Source organism: Rattus norvegicus, chromosome 17, assembly GCF_021556685.1.
Source record: "Rattus norvegicus strain SHRSP/BbbUtx chromosome 17, alternate assembly SHRSP_T2T, whole genome shotgun sequence".
NCBI classification, from domain to species: domain Eukaryota; kingdom Metazoa; phylum Chordata; class Mammalia; order Rodentia; family Muridae; genus Rattus; species Rattus norvegicus.
In genome coordinates this window covers 1,341,528-1,358,408 of record NC_141550.1, presented here as the reverse complement: position 1 = coordinate 1,358,408, position 16,881 = coordinate 1,341,528, and the positions used below count along the sequence as shown (strand labels likewise).

General features: G+C 40.2%; 1 long non-coding RNA gene across 2 annotated transcripts in view; it reads left to right on the top strand.

The window, feature by feature from the left end:
* LOC147999923 (uncharacterized) overlaps positions 1-16,881 on the top strand; it is a 61,747-nt gene that overhangs the window by 38,831 nt on the left and 6,035 nt on the right. For both annotated transcript variants that reach the window (XR_015641377.1, XR_015641378.1), the window contains exon 2: positions 13,152-13,380. This is a non-coding gene — a long non-coding RNA (uncharacterized LOC147999923). The remainder of the gene's footprint in view (positions 1-13,151; positions 13,381-16,881) is intronic.

Sequence of the window (16,881 nt, the reverse complement as noted above, 5' to 3'; positions counted from 1 at the left end):
TTGAGGCCATTGATGTTGAGAGATATTAAGGAATAGTGATTATTGCTTCCTGTTATATTCATATTTGGATATGAGGTTATGTTTGTGTGCTTTTCTTCTCTTTGTTTTGTTGCCAAGACAATTAGTTTCTTGTTTCTTCTAGGGTATAGCTTGCCTCCTTATGTTGGGCTTTACCCTTTCTTATCCTTTGTAGTGCTGAATTTGTAGAAAGATATTGTGTAAATTTGGTTTTGTCATGGAATATCTTGGTTTCTCCATCTATGTTAATTGAGAGTTTTGCAGGATACAGTAACCTGGGCTGGCATTTGTGTTCTCTTAGGGTCTGTATGACATCTGTCCAGGATCTTCTGGCCTTCATAGTTTCTGGCGAAAAGTCTGGTGTGATTCTGATAGGTCTGCCTTTATATGTTACTTGACCTTTTTCCCTTACTGCTTTTAATATTCTTTTTTTATTTTGTGCGTTTGGTGTTTTAACTACTATGTGACGGGAGGTGTTTCTTTTCTGGTCCAATCTATTTGGAGTTCTGTAGGCTTCTTGTATGCCTATGGGTATCTCTTTTTTTAGGTTAGGGAAGTTTTCTTCTATGATTTTGTTGAAGATATTTACTGGTCCTTTGAGCTGGGAGTCTTCACTCTCTTCTATACCTATTATCCTTAGGTTTGATCTTCTCATTGAGTCCTGGATTTCCTGTATGTTTTGGACCAGTAGCTTTTTCTGCTTTACATTATCTTTGACAGTTGAGTCAATGATTTCCATGGAATCTTCTGCTCCTGAGATTCTCTCTTCCATCTCTTGTATTCTGTTGGTGAAGCTTGTATCTACAGCTCCTTGTCTCTTCTTTAGGTTTTCTATATCCAGGGTTGTTTCCATGTGTTCTTTCTTGATTGCTTCTATTTCCATTTTTAATTCCTTCAACTGTTTGATTGTGTTTTCCTGGAATTCTTTCAGGGATTTTTGTGACTCCTCTCTATGGGCTTCTACGTGTTTATTTATGATTTCCTGGAATTCTTTCAGGGATTTTTGCAATTCCTCTCTGTAGGCTTCTACTTGTTCTCTAAGGGAGTTCTTCACGTCTTTCTTGAAGTCCTCCAGCATCATGATCAAATATGATTTTGAAACTAGATCTTCCTTTTCTGGTGTGTTTGGATATTCCATGTTTGTTTTGATGGGAGAATTGGGCTCCGATGGTGCCATGTAGTCTTGGTTTCTGTTGCTTGGGTTCCTGCGCTTGCCTCTCGCCATCAGATTATCTCTAGTGTTGCTTTGTTCTGCTATTTCTGACAGTGGCTAGACTGTCCTATAAGCCTGTGTGTCAGGAGTGCTGTAGACCTGTTTTCCTATTTTCTTTCAGCCTGTTATGGGGACAGAGTGTTCTGCTTTCGGGCGTGTAGTTTTTCCTCTCTACAGGTCTTCAGCTGTTACTGTGGGCCTGTGTCTTGAGTTCACCAGGCAGGTCACTTGCAGCAGAAAAGTTGGTCTTACCTGTGGTCCTGAGGCTGAAGTTCGCTCTCGGGGTGCTGCCCTCGGGCTCCCTGTGGAGGCAGCAACCAGGAAGATCTGCGCCGCCCCCTCCGGGAGCCTCAGTGCATCAGGGTTCCAGATGGCCTTTGGTGTTTTCCTCTGGAATCCGAGATGTATGTGCAGAGAGCAGTCTCTTCTGGTTTCCCAGGCTTGTCTGCCTCTCTGAAGGTTTAGCTCTCCCTCCCACGGGATTTGGGTGCAGAGAACTGTTTATCCGGTCTGTTTCCTTCAGGTTCCGGCGGTGTCTCAGGCAGGGGTCCTGCCGCTCCTGGGCCCTCCCGCACGGGAGCCCAGAGGCCTTATACAGTTTCCTCTTGGGCCAGGGATGTGGGCAGGGGTGGGCAGTGTTGGTGGTCTCTTCCGCTCTGCAGCCTCAGGAGTGCCCACCTGACCAGGCGGTGAGGTCTCTCTCTCTCACGGGGTCCTTATCTTACTCTTTATTTGTTGAGCACTTTCAAGGCAAGGACTTGGTCTTACATATATCATTTATCCAAGTGCTTCCTTGCTCTTGAGAAAATATATATATAATTTTTTTGAGACAGAATCTCATGTATCCCAGGGTGGCCTTTAACTCTATGTAACTTGAACTCCTCATCCTCCTGCCTTCTTCTCCCATGTGCTGGGATTACAGGTACACTCTACCATGCTTGGCTCTCTGAATGAGAAAAATCATTAAACTGAGGTGAACTAAAAGGTGAATGTCTCTTCAGATCTGGGCTTGAGCTAGCAACAGAACTTTTGACTCACTGGTCCACATTTCTGTCTGTTTTATCCTCTGTTTATCACTTAAAGCATAACTTCTGGCATGTGAGTCTTTTGTGTCTAAATAGTTTATTATTAATGGAATAGCTTGTGGATTTAAAATGGCGACACATATGAATGCCTCTTTGGATGACACTTTCAAAGTGTTGAACTTTACTCTGCCTCAGCAGATTGAATCTGTCACCGTCTCCTCTAAGTGTGGCCCAAAGTTGTGGGTGGTGGAAAGCGCAGCCTGTGAACCACATGTGTCCTCTGGGCTGTACTGGAAACGTGGAGGCTTCTTAAATTCCAGATGCCACTTAGGCTTCCAGGACAGTTGGCCTGAGAAAAGCCATCCTTGGGCGACTCTGAGCCAGTGCTGGGCTGGGCCTTGAAAATGCACTTCCTTGACATGCCTGGTAGCCGTTTAGGTCTGCTTTCAATTGAGCACTGAGGAACTCTCAGGGCAACTTTGAACACACTTTCCCATTTCCCACTGTTTGCTCCAACCTGATTAGGTGAGCCAGATTTCTCCCTGCCCCTTCATCACTTTATTTCAGTTCTCCTCTTCTCTCCTTCTATGTGATCCATCTAATAACAACCTCATTAAGCTCCATGCTCCATCTTGACTGGATGTTCTTCAGCACTCATTGCTCCTGTCCTAAAGTTCCATTCAGCCTGGCCAGGACTACAGAGCCCCCTGCACAGTGTCAGAGACCTCCCCCCTCTCCTGCAGCTGGTCACTATTTTGAATCTTTAGTTTAAAGGCCTCTTTGGCCTTCTCTTGTGGGAAGAGATTAAGTTTTAAAGGACAGGGCTCTTCGTGTAGACTCTCAAGTCAGCAGCATGAGCACTGCCTGGTTAGCTGTCACATGATTAATTCTCTGGCTCCAATTCTGACTGCAGAGTTAGAATCTCTGGAACCAGAGCCCAGCAACCTGTGTGTATATGTTTACAGTTGGGGCAAGGTATACACACTATACAATTTACTTTGAACCATTTGTGGGTGTAATTATACGTATATTTACCCACACTGCCAGATACCATCTATGGTGGTTTGACTAAGAATGGCCCCATACATTCATCTATTTGAATGCTTAGTCATTAGGGAGTGGTGCTGCGTGACAGGGATTAGGAGGTATGCCTTGTTGGAGGAAGTGTGTTACTGGGGAGTGGGATTTGGGGTTTCAAGTGCTTAGGCCAGGCCTAGTGTCTCTTCTTGCTACCTGCTGATCAAGATGTAGAACTATCACCTACTTCTCCAGCACCATGTCTGCCTACATGCTGCCATGATTCACACCATGACAATGGACTAAACCTTTGAACTGTAAGCCAGTCCCAATTAAATGTTTTTGCTTTATAAGTGTGGCTGAGATTATGGTGTCTCTTCATAGCTATAGAATACTAAGACACCATCAACTATCCATTTCTAGGACTATCAAAATTGTCTCAAATAGAAAGCCAATATTCAGGCTGGAGAGATGGCTCAGAGGTTAAGAGCACTGGCTCTTCTTCCAGAGGTCCTGAGTTCAATTCCCAGCAACCACATGGTGGCTCACAACCATCTGTAATGGGATCTGGTGCCCTCTTCTGGCCTACAGGCATACATTCAGGAAGAACATTGAATATGTAATAAATTAATCTGAAAAAAAGAAAGTCAATATCCATTAAGCAACAGCTTCTCATACCCCATTCATGAAATCCTAAGTACCCCAACTACCCGTCTTCATGAATGTGTCTGTAGAATGGCATCTCCTGTAAGTGGTCCTAAAACACATGTCCTGGTGTGTGCCATGCTGTGCTGAATTGCCTTCTTCCAGGCTCAGAAACATGCCTTTGTGTATATATAGTACATTTTATCTGTCTGTTGATGGACTTAGGGCTTTTGCTATAAGCACTGTTGTACTGTGTGATTTGAGTCCTTGCCTTCACTTCTTTGGAATACCTGTTCAATCGCATGTATGAGCAAGTTTCTCATCTGTTTCCATGGTGATAGCACCATTTACATTTCCATCACCAAGATAGTGTTCCTGTCTCTCTACAGCTCTGTCATTTATTGTTTTCCTAAGTATTTTAACAGTCATTTTATTCATTCTCTCTCTCTCTCTCTCTCTCTCTCTCTCTCTCTCTCTCTCTCTCTCTCTCTGTGTGTGTGTGTGTGTGTGTGTGTATGCACATGCATGTGAAAGTCAGAGGACAACCCAAGGGAATAGGATCTCTCCTTTCATTATGCAGATGGACTCAGGTCACCAGGCTTGGTGGTGAGTGCTTTTACCCAGAGGCATCTCGCCAGCCCTGTTTACCATATTCCATAGGAAATATGCTAGAAGAGCCAGTGCTCTTGTTATAGTTTCGATTTGCATTTGCCAGTGGCTAGTGACACCATTTAAGAATCTTTTCATATGCTACAGCATGCTATATGTGTTCTTTGAAGCAGTATCCATAAAGTCCTTTGGCTCCTTTTACGTTTTTATCTTTTCTTTGTTGATTCATAGGTTCTCTTTATAGATGAGATTCTTGGTATCTCTATGTAGATACCAAGAATTTATTAAACACATGATCTATAAATATTTTCTGCCATTTTATATGATCTTGCCACTGTCTTATTTCTGATTATTATTTTTTTTACAGACGTTCTAAATCTTGTGCAATTTGTGTGCTTTTCATTTTGTCGAAATCTGACTTTTGGAGTACTGTATCCAAGAAATCATTGCCAAATGCAACATCATGATACTGTCCTCCTGCACTTTCTCCTAAGAGTTTCCATGTAGGTCCTTGATCCATTGTAAACTAGTTTTTATGTATGTGGTACTAAGTAGAGGGTCAGCTTCATTCTTTTGCATATGGATATTTGGTTTTTCTGTATTTGTTGAAGAGACTGTCCTTTCTCCATTGAATAGTGTTGTGAATGACTGTCCTCCAAGTCAAGCATATTGTAGAGTACAGCTGTGCCCCTTGCAAAATGACCATCCCAGATGGGCTTGTTGACTGTCCACAGCCTCTCATGGAGGGTTGGAGAGTGTCATGGGATGCTCTCCTGAGTATCCAGTGGCTCCCTACAACCTGTTGTATACAACTTTGCCTTAATTTATTTGGCCTTGAGGAATAACTCGAGTGTATAGATGGGGGAAGACTAAGGAAATGGGGGCTTCATCTATGCAGCTAAAGAGAAACCCTCATTCCTGCTGGGTAAAGGATTTCTGGGCACAGTCTGTTGGGAGAAGAACACCCACTCCCCTATAAGCGACCCTTCCCTATGCTCTGTAAGGAAGCCCAGTGCACTAATTAGTTCCCAAGACAGAACTTTAGCAGAACTGCTTTGGTTTGTTTTTGAAACCTTATGAAGAGAGTAACCTCCATTTTTGTCTCTGTCTAGAAAGGGTTTTTAGCAATAAATGGCTTTGACATCCTTATGTCAATCCAGATTCTAGATGTTGTTTAACACTGCTGGGGAGATGTGAACTAATGCCTATTTACTGATAACAGACCAAAGGAAAGATACCACTGAAGTTTAACTTGGTGAACCAAGGAATTTACTGAGGTTACTTAAAGAAGCATGGGTGAGGGGTAACCCACAGGAGTGTGAGCAGCTTGGAGTCACAGTAGGATTAATTCAGCTACACCTAAGCATGGCAGCTGAAGGTGTCACCAAGGTTTAGTGGTCCTATTCGCACAAGCTGCAAAGACAAAGAGTTATCCTAAAGCTGTCAAGTAGTACAAAATTCCACAACAGACTGATTTCTCCCTGTTCTTAGAAACCCAGGCTTATTTAACTGACAAATTGGACTTAGTTTCTTAGTTAACTATATCTTTCAATGGTCAGTCATCATCCAACTCGGAAGTAAATGTTAGCTGATTAAAGTAGGAAAGGTTAAAACGTTTAAGCCATATGCTGTAGATCTCAACAATCAAGTCAATATGTTTAAAGGGAAGAATTATTAGAGGGTTTATAAAGCCTGTCCTGAACAAATTAACTCATCAGTTTGCCAAGGGTCTGCCAATGAATTCAAGAACCCATTCAAAAAGAGAAACATCTGCTACAATTTAAGTTCCCATTTCTAGTACATGCTGCTGATTGTTCTTTCTGTACAAGGATACACATTTACACAATTGTATTTGAGAATTGATTTGAAATCATTCCGGTGTTTTTGAAGATCAGGAGGCAAATTCCTGAGTGACGTCAAAGATACTGGCCTGTCCTCAGGTTCTTAGTGCTGGAAAAGAACATGAACTTTCCTGGAACTGAAAGGTGTGCCAACAAACCAGGATGTCAGCTGAGTATGCAACCCCTCTACCTTCCCATGCTGAACTTCCTGAGATCACATCCCTCCTGGGACAGTCAAAGGCACTTCCAAGCATATACATGTGTGTTTACCAGAGACCTACATGTCTGCTTTACACCTTTATTAACTGTAAACCTCAATTTAAACTAAATCCCACTTTATCTGGAGTAGAAAAAGCAGGTGACATAGACCAATAGCTGAGGAAACAGAAGCTCAGATTCATTGCGTGTGAATTCATTCAGGGCTCATTCAGAGTCTTGTGGCCATAGAACACTCTTGCTATGAGGCCATTGTTCTTTTGTTGCTAAACATGGCCTTCCTTGCCATTTTCAGCTGTGTTTTCTTAAAAAACAAAAACAAAAACAAAAACACCCGAGACTCAGAAAGAGTCACGAGTTGTTACTGTTTTTGTAATCTCTGGGTTGGCTACAGTAGCATTTCTCTCTCTCTCTCTCTCTCTCTCTCTCTCTCTCTCTCTCTCTCTCTCTCTCTTTCTTTTAATATATAATTCCATTTATAGGAAATGGCCATATGGGGAAGTTCATAGAGAAAGGATGTAGATTGGTTATTGGTATACTTGTGGGTTTGTGGACTTAAAAATGTTTAAAGAACTTTTTCATGTATTTTGTGATTACAATTATAGTGAATTATTCATGAGTTCAAAATGTTTTTGTCCTTTTGTGATGCATCTCCTCTTTTTCCATTTTCTTGATTGTCACTGTTCTATAATACAGACACATTTCTTAAGAGCTTATTGAAATTCAGGATCTTAGACCCTACTCTGATCTAATGAATCAGTCTTCTGCTGCTGCTTCTCCTTCCTCTTCCCTATATTCTCTTTTCCTCCTCCTTTTCCTCCTCTTCCTCTTCTTCCTCCTCCTCCTTCTCCTCCTCCTCTTCTTCCTTCTCTTCTTCAGATAGAGTCTCATATAGCCCAGACTACCCTCAAAATTGCCATAAGATGGCTTAGCAGTAAAGAGCATTGGCTGCTCCTACAAAGGACCCAGATTTAGTTCCTAGCACCCACATGGCATTGCACAACCATTTTTAATTCTGACTTCAGGGGATCCAATGCCTTCTTCTGGTCTCCATAGGCACTAGGCACACACATATATGGAACACAGACATATATGTAGGCAAAACACCCATACTCATAAAGTAAATGGAAAACATTTAAAAACTGTCATGTAGCCAAGGCTGCCTTTGAACTCCTGCCCCTCCTGCAACTACTTCCAAAGTGCTAGAGTTCTGGAATTACAGGTATCTGACACTGTGTCCATTCCCAGATTCTAAATTCTGATAAGACCCCCTGGTACCTGCTACTGCTTGAGAACTTCTGTTTCAAACCCATTTAAAGAAACCAATGGTGGAATTTGTATGCTAGAAGAGATGTTTCAAAACATTACAGCTTAACTATTTTTCAAAAAATAATTTTCATAATGACTGATTTCTATGTGTGAGGATTTTGTTCCAGACTTAGAAAAACAATTATGAGTCTGAAACCAATTTTAAATTTTTATCTAAGGGTTAGTTCAATGATACATGGAAGAGATTTGAGCAATTACTCCTAAGTTTCCATATTAAGAATCAACCTTTTAAAGATTTTTGAGCTTAAGTTCATAAATCATAGCGTCCTCCTGATTTTAGCTTATATTTGATATAGACTACATGTTCTTGGTATTGTTTATGGTTTTTATCATAATTAACTGTGGCTGTGTGGGGGTTATAGTTTTGTCAGAAAAAAAGGGGGTGGGGAAACTCAATTGAATATTGTGGCTAATAGTGTCCCTGGATATAGCAACTGGAAACAGCTTCCTCATAAATCAAGTCAGTTTTTAGTATAGTAAGTTTTATCAACTTTATAAGTCATACCTAGACAAATACACATACACATATACACACACTAGCATGTTAATTTCTGTGATCCAGTGGCCTATATAAATCTTGTGGCTTCATAATAACTAAGCTAACACCTAGAGTCAGAAGTTATTGAGAGTCAACAGCTAAATTTTGCTCAAGGGTCTTTGTGAAGTGACAATTTGAGCATTTTTCTTTTTTTTTTTTTTTTTTTTTTCGGAGCTGGGGACCGAACCCAGGGCCTTGCGCTTGCTAGGCAAGCGCTCTACCACTGAGCTAAATCCCCAACCCCGAAGTGACAATTTGAATTAGCTTTCAATACATTAAATTTTTAAGTTTTGAATTATGCACATGTGTGTAGCTATGTGCATCTGAGAGCAGGTACACTAGGAAATCAAAGGAGAGTATCAGATTCCTTGAAGCTGGGGTTATAGGCAGTTGTGTATTACCTGATGGGGGTACTGGGGGCTGAACTTGAGTCATTTGCAAGACATGTTCTTAATCACCACTGAACCATCTCTCCAGGCCCTGGATTAGTACTCAGAAAAAACACAAAACAAAACAAACAAATAAACAAACAAAAAACCATGTAGACATGACAAAGAAGAGTCAATTCCATTCCTTATATTTTCTACTTAATAAAAATCCACAAGATCAGATCTGAAACTCATTCATTGTGGCTGTGATCTACTTGAGGGCACCAGAGACCCTGACTGAAACATGCTGCACTCACCTTGTGACTTGGGCATAATAGATGTATCAAGGACCTAGCAAGGTGCCTTAAGGCCTATCTCCATTTAAGGTCAAGAAGTTCAGGGTGAGCAAAGGTTGGTATTTGGTTGTTTTTTTTTTTTAAACTGTTCTCCAAGGCAGCTGAAGCAAATGGACAGTCTTGAATTGCCCAGAGCTGTGACTCACTGGGCAAATTAGGCCAACAGTAGCAGGCAGGAGTTAAAGAGCAATATGAGACAAATACTATAGAAATAACTTCAGAGAGTCTCAGACCATTCTACATGAAGGAACTTAGCTGTGCTCAAGGGATGAAAATGTGCTCAGCACAGTGGTCCCTGGCCTGGTGCATGGTCACTACCCATATCACAGAAAGGCTAAAAGGAAAATAGTAGTTCTCAAAACTACTGAGGCAATGAAAACCGGTATATCTGAATGGTCTCAAATACATGTTCAAGGGGAAATTGAGGAAGACTGTTGGGAGTAAGGGGTTTATCAGTGAAGTCATTAATGCCATGGAAAGATGATGGGCACATGGTGATGGGGCTCTGGAGAAAGGAAATCAGGCCTCCTGTGGCAGAGATGGGATCTCTTTTTAAGGATGAGGTGGTTTCACAGTACAAGTCTGCAGACAGACTTTCTAATTCCCAGGCAGAAAGTAGAAAGGCAATAGGAAGAATGTACCAGTACCCATTTTGATGTAAATTCACTCTCCCAGGTGAGAAACCCCAGTACTGAAAGTCTGTTAGAGTAATAGACAGTGTCTCATGTCTCAGTAGGGGCCTACCATATCTGCAAGGGAGGAAGGGTGGCTGCATGCATTGTGGCCTGAGCAACTGCTATATTCTAACCTTACACCCTCACATTATGGGAGCGCCTAGCACAGAGTGAGTGGTTTCATCCCTAGAGAGGTGTCCCTGTGCTGCATAAGAAAGCAGACTGAGTAGAACAGTAAGTAGTACTCCATAGTCTCTGCTTTAGTTCCTGCTGCTAAGTTCCTGTTCTGTTTGAGTTCTTGCCTTGGCTTCCCTCAATGATAGACTGTGACTGGGATATATAAACATATATTTCGATTTACAGCTCCCAAGATTGCTTTTGGTAATGGAACACCATTACCGTAATGGCATCCCCGTTATCACAGCAACAGAAAGCAAACTAAGACACCTTAAACAAGAATACTTAGGAATAGAAAACATAACCGACTACATATTACCAAACGGCAACTCCCAGTGCTGAAGTAGGTAACCAGTAGATGACAAATCCATCAGATGTAGATGAGTCTGGGAATTATGTGCTGCAAGAGGTCAAGCACACTTGTGTGAGTTTTATGTCCTTGAGTCTTTACCAGAGAATCTTGGTTCTCACAGTGAGGCTGAGGGAAGGAAGTTCCTGTGTGCTTCAACAGAAAGCTGAGAATAAGTCATAGCACTCAAAATGTCTGTCTCAAGAGAGCTAGTTTGCTAGAGCCCAGATGCAGGCTTGGCAGAGCCTAACTGCCTAGGAGAAGGAACACACCCATCATTATACCTCTGTAGAAATTCTGACCATCTAAGCTTGGGGCATTACTGAAAAGCATTCTATGATCATAGACTGGGGGCTCATTGGTTCACCAGAAGACAGCACAGCACAGTGGACCACAGATAGCTTTTCCAACACCTTCATTACACTAAAGGACTTTTCTTTTTTTAAAGGACTATATCATGACAGGCTTTCAACAACAACAAAGTAACAAGCTACATAAAAGGGGAAGTATGTAAATATGCACACACATGCATTCATAAAATCAAACCAAAACAACAAAAACGTAAACTTGCATACAGAACAGGCACTATCACCACATTCAGATATGGTTGGGATATTGGAATCAGCAGCTTGGAAAATTAAAGCAATCATGTAAATAAGTTTAAGGCTCTATCAAAAAACATCAATTATCATGTAAGCGCAAATAGCTAACGTAAGCAGAAAAGGAGGTCCTAAGAATGAATGAGAGATGGAAAACATTGAAGCACAAATGAATGCATTTCACTAGACAGAACTGAGCTTAAGGCCATGACAACAGAAAAGTTCAAGAATTCAAAAGAATACAAAAAAGAAAGAAAATCAAACTATCCAGGAACTGTGGATGATTCACAAAAGATGTCACGTATGCATGGTGGGAACATAAGAGAGGAAGGAAAAGAGGCGATGTTGGAAGCCAAAGGGACTTTGCTTTCTGTACACATAATGGTGACATTCTTGCAAACAAGAGGAAAATATAACCATTCACTCTCAGATGCACGCTCTGCTTCCCTGCCTGACTCAGCCTATCAGCCTCTGGGCAGTACACTGAAGGTGGAGGGAAAGTTCCCTCCATGCTCCACTGATCAAGCTTTGCGATTTCTGGAAAATACACCTTAGGTGCTCCCTGTATGACTCAGTGCCATGCTCGCTGCTGATAAATAATCTCATTATGACTCCCCAGTGTCCACTTTGGACAACTTTTAGAAGAAATGAGTTGCTGTCTACATGTTTCTTTCAGGCGATCTCTCTTCGATTATAATTAAGCCAAGTCTCTTCTGAAAAGTTTCCTTCTGAAAAAAATCAGAATGTTCATATATTAAAGCCAAGTGTTCGTTTTTGCCAGTCTCTGTCCCTCAAAAGAGTAGAAGACACCAATGGCTATCATTTTCTATTGTAACAGGAATTTTTAAAAAGATGGCCTTACTTAGTGATCCAGAGTTTATGTGTGTTTCAGATTTTACAAGGAGGAGGAAACTGAAAAGCTGCCATGTGCCTGGTGTGTCTGAGTGCAGTTGAATAAAAGACAGGCTTTGATGTGTGAGGTGGAAAAGTAGCTTTTGTTAAAGGTAACTTGAAAGCCAGTAGTTATACTGGGTTGCCATATATTGTTTATCCCATGTAAAAACTTTTGTTGACATTAAATCCCATTGTGAAGTAGTAAGAGAGCAGAAACAATCTGATTTGTGTTGTTAGAGGTGGAGCCTTGGTGAGGCGATTAGGGTTAGATGAAACCATTAGGGTGGAGACTCTGAACTAATGCTGGCAGCTTTATAGAAAGAGGGGAGACTAGTGTTCTCTCTCTCTCACGCACACACGCACACACACACACACACACACACACACACACACACACACACACACCCTCACGTTTCTCAACATGTGCTACCCTGAACCATCTAGATGCTGCCAGTAAGAAAGCCTTCACCAGATATAGCTCCTTGACCTTGGACAAGAACTGTGAACCAAAGTAAGCATTTTTTTTATCCACTCCTCTCCTCTACTGCTCATTCCCTCTTTCCCACTTCTCTTTTCAGACCAGGTCTGACTATACAGTTCAGGCTGGCCTTGTGATCCTTTTACCTCAGTCTCCCAAATAATCAGGGTGCATCTCTGCCTAGTTTTCAACTTTATCACTAACTTAACTATGGTATTTTATTATTAGCAATAGAAGAGAGATTTAAACACAGGTTTTCTTTTCACAGCTGCCTAGGGAGCCTTGTATTCCACTCTGGCGGGTTTGGAAACAGATACAAATCATCTGAGCACTTGGGGAGTGCCAGAGAGCCCTGTATAAGATGAAGCTGTGAGAGACTAGGACTGAGTATTAGGATTACAGGTTCAGGGCCAGCCTTGCCACATAGTGAGATCTTGTCTTAAAAACAAGGATTGAAAGTGATGGGGCAGAGTAAAAAGAAACATGCAAGGGGTGGCAGAAAAAAGGAAACACAAAGGAAGATGAACATGACTAAAAACAAAATAACTGAGTGCTGATTGTGAAGTTAATAACATTTTTGGTTTTTTCACTTTTTTAATTTTTATTTTATTTTTATTTTTTTCTGTTTATTTTCTTAGTTAATAACATTTTTAACACCACTTAGTTTTTAATCTTTTGTGTTAATTTAGGCCATAGCAGATGACTCAGTTGATGCATAAACTTTATTATAAAGGCATGTGATTGGCATTGCCTTTTACCAAATCTTCCAAATAAGCAGCTTCTCTACCACTCTGTTAACTCTTAGGTGAAGCAATGCCAACTGCAGCTGTAGCAAGAGCAGCACTGTCACCACCACTCAACAGACAGATTCTTCAGCCTAGAGTTTCACTCTTACATTGAACAAGTAGAGCACGTTGCCTGGGAGTCCATCTCAGCCTGAGCTATACAAAAGCAGCAGTGGGAAGCATTCTGTACTAACCACAGTACTACAGAGATGCCCAGACACAAGTTCACTGGTACCCTCAACTACTTAGGTAAGTTCATCTACTTCTTTGCTATGTTCTCCAAACAATACAGTGATTTTAAGACATTCCATTCATGAAACCTGTTAGCTGTCACTAGCTCAGGACTTCAACTCAGTCCTATCTAAGGTTTAGATAAAGGTTAGAAACCTTTAACATTGAAGATAATTAAAAACATACCGGTATATGGTTCTCTAGAGTATTAATGTTCTCTTCATCCTGAGAATGCAAGATAATTAGAAGTGCAGAAATGGTATTTTAAGGCTTGCTGCCTATGTTTTAAGGGTTTTCTTTCTTGGACTTCTATTTGGAAGTGACTAACTTGCTTGTACAGGGTACTGGTTCATTATTTTTGTTATTCTATATTAATTGTACAGAATGGCATCCTAGCATCCAACTCCCTGAGGGCATCTACACTCCTCATTACCCTCTCATCTCCTGATAGTTGGCTATTCACCTAAGCTGGAGATCTGAGCTTAGTTCTGTATCTTTCATAAGAGAATTTCTTCAGAGCTTTTCTAGAAATTCTAGAACTATCTTATAAGAAATGATTTTATATTTTCCCCAGATTTTGACTGTAAACATTTTACTATGTTAAAACACTGAAAGACAACAAACAAACCACAACCAAAGGCTCACATCATGACATCTCTGTCATTTAAATTCAAACATTAAATATTAAAACATCAATTTGTTTCATGTATGCATGTGTGTGTACATGTATGCTCAGAGATGCTACATGAAAATGAACTGCAGACTTCCTGACACTCTATCCTCAATTTCAGGAGCAGCTTCTAAAAACTCAGGTGTTCTAATATGTAATTACCAATAGTTTTGTAATGGTATCTACTCCCCAGCTACAGCCAACCTTCCTCAAGTGTCTATAGTGCATTTTATAAAGTAAATAGTGCAATATTCCTTAAAAATAGTAAAATTTTAGATACTGGCTTTTATCTTTTTGTCTCAATCTCTTTTAATTTGGAACAATGTTCTCTCTAGTACTCAAGCACACGCATGCTCTCTCACACACATTTTCTTGATGACCTGAATTTGTAAATCATGGCTTTATATTGTATAGTGATTCACATTCCAATGATTTGATTATTTCATCATCATGTCATTAGATTGGTTTACCTCTTGGGTATATTTTGTATGAATTCTAAGTTGAGCCTTCTATATCCATCTTAAATACTTGCTTTACTGACAGCCATTTTTATTGCCTTTTTAAATTATTGCATATAAATAAGACCCTTATCCAGCAAATCTTTCTGCTTCTTAACATACAAGTGCAGCATTACACATGGCTTCTTCCATGCCTAGCGATGTTTTAGCAAAATATGCAGCAAAGTCAAAATATGAGTCAACAAGTGCGTCATGCTGTTTATATGCAAACTCTGCATTATTATAAACCATCTTTTTTTTCCTTTTCACTGAAAATTTGGTATTCTACACTAAAATGATTCTTTAAGTTTTTTTTTTTTTTTTTTTTTGGTTCTTTTTTTCGGAGCTGGGGACCGAACCCAGGGCCTTGCGCTTCCTAGGCAAGCGCTCTACCACTGAGCTAAATCCCCAACACCAATTCTTTAAGTTTTTAAAAATTATTTATTTTGTGTGTGTGTGTGTGTGTGAGAGAGAGGGGGGGTTGGGGGGAGCACATGCAGATAGAGGGTAGAGGGCTGTTTATGGACATTGGTTTTCTCCTTCTACCATGTGAGTTGTAGAAATGATAGGCATACACGTATAAGCCTATCATTTATTAAAGGCAGAAATAAATGTGTTCACTAACAAGATGGATGTGCTCATTTATTTTTACATAAAGAAGTGAATCTTAGTCAACTATTTGATAAGATGTGGAACCTCTTCAGAATTGATCAATATTTTGATTTTTAAATTGTCAGTTCATATAATTACATTGTACAAAATTGCAGAAGAATATTTAGGGCCATTTCAAAAATTCAGAAATTCTGTCCAAATCTTAAGTCAGACCCATTGGATATTTTTTTATGAAGCTCAAGTCAGAACCTCAAACAATTTTTATAATCAAGAATTCTATCACAATCTACTGAAAGACATACTATTTTGATACCTATTGAAGGACAATAGAAAAATACTAACATTTCCATCATTAAGCTATTTGTTTCAGTATGATTAGAAAACTTTGTATAAAAAGTAAAAACAGTGAAATTCACAGGACACAACAGTCTCAATTCTGAGCTATCTGTGGCACCATTTTGACACTGGGTAGTGAGGCTCATCATGCAAAGAGCACAACTGTGTGTTCAGAACCCAGGCTGCCATGAAGTCCTGTAGAGACACATTGGGAAGTGCTGCCAGGAGCTCTCTGAACTCTTACACCTCTGATTTTGAATAAATTTTTGGTCATTCTATGTTCAGAAGCCTCCTGCTGATGGCTAAATTGCTCACAGCTGTAACATTCAGTTATATGACTTCATATGGGGTTGTGAAATAGTGTTAAGAAACTGGGCACTGGGACTGGAGAGATGACCCAGCAGATAAAGAGTGCTGTTCAGACAGAAGTTTGATCTCTAACATTCATTTCAAGAGGCTCACAACCACAAAGAATTCTAGCTCTCAATTATCTGATACTCTCTTCTGGCCTCAGTGGGCACCTATACTCACATGTACCTACATACATTTGCATGTGCATGTGCACACACACAGATATAAAATAAGAAAAAAATACAAATAAATCCTTTAAACACTGAAGCTGGACACTAGACCCCTTACGTCTTTACTTGCTACAAAGTAAATCTCTAAAATCTCCCCAAGAACATACGTATTTACTATATTAAAGATGTTTTTTTCTTAAAATATACTTTGGTAAATATGGCAATTTAGCAAATGAGTTATTAGATTCATTCTTTGTCCTGGTTACTTGATTCAGAATTGTCCTTTACAGAGGAGACATTTAATAAGTTTTTATTGACAAAAGCACAGTTAGGAAAATGGCAATATGTGAAACAAAGTGTCAAGGATTACATTTAGTTTCTGAGCACTGTAACCTACTAGAACCTACTTTGGGTTATCATGAAACACCAGGTTCTGTTCCTATTCCCAGGCTTATTCTAATTGGGATGACGCTAAGCCTACTATTGGCAGTAAGAGTTTCTGAGTTTTAACTGCAGAGAGCCAAATTACAGAAAATCTTTAAAACAAACAAAACAACAACAACAAAAGTCACCAGAGAAGGCATATTTAAATACTAGAGGTCAATTTCTATGTAATTAGAAACAGTTAAGATTAAGGATTTTAGAGCTTTTCATGATGGAAAAGCTTTGCACAGAAAAAAGAAAAAACACTATGACATTCACACCTGAGAACCCAGAGAAGGTGGGAGAACTGAGATGAACTTTTAGCATTCCTTCACTTGTTAAATGAGATCGACCAGCTTCTTCAGACCAGACCCCTGCCTTTTGAGTGGTGGCACTCATCTGCCTCCAGGTGGCTCTGACTTGGGGCTAACTGGTCCAGGAAAGCCAGGGCTCATGTTTT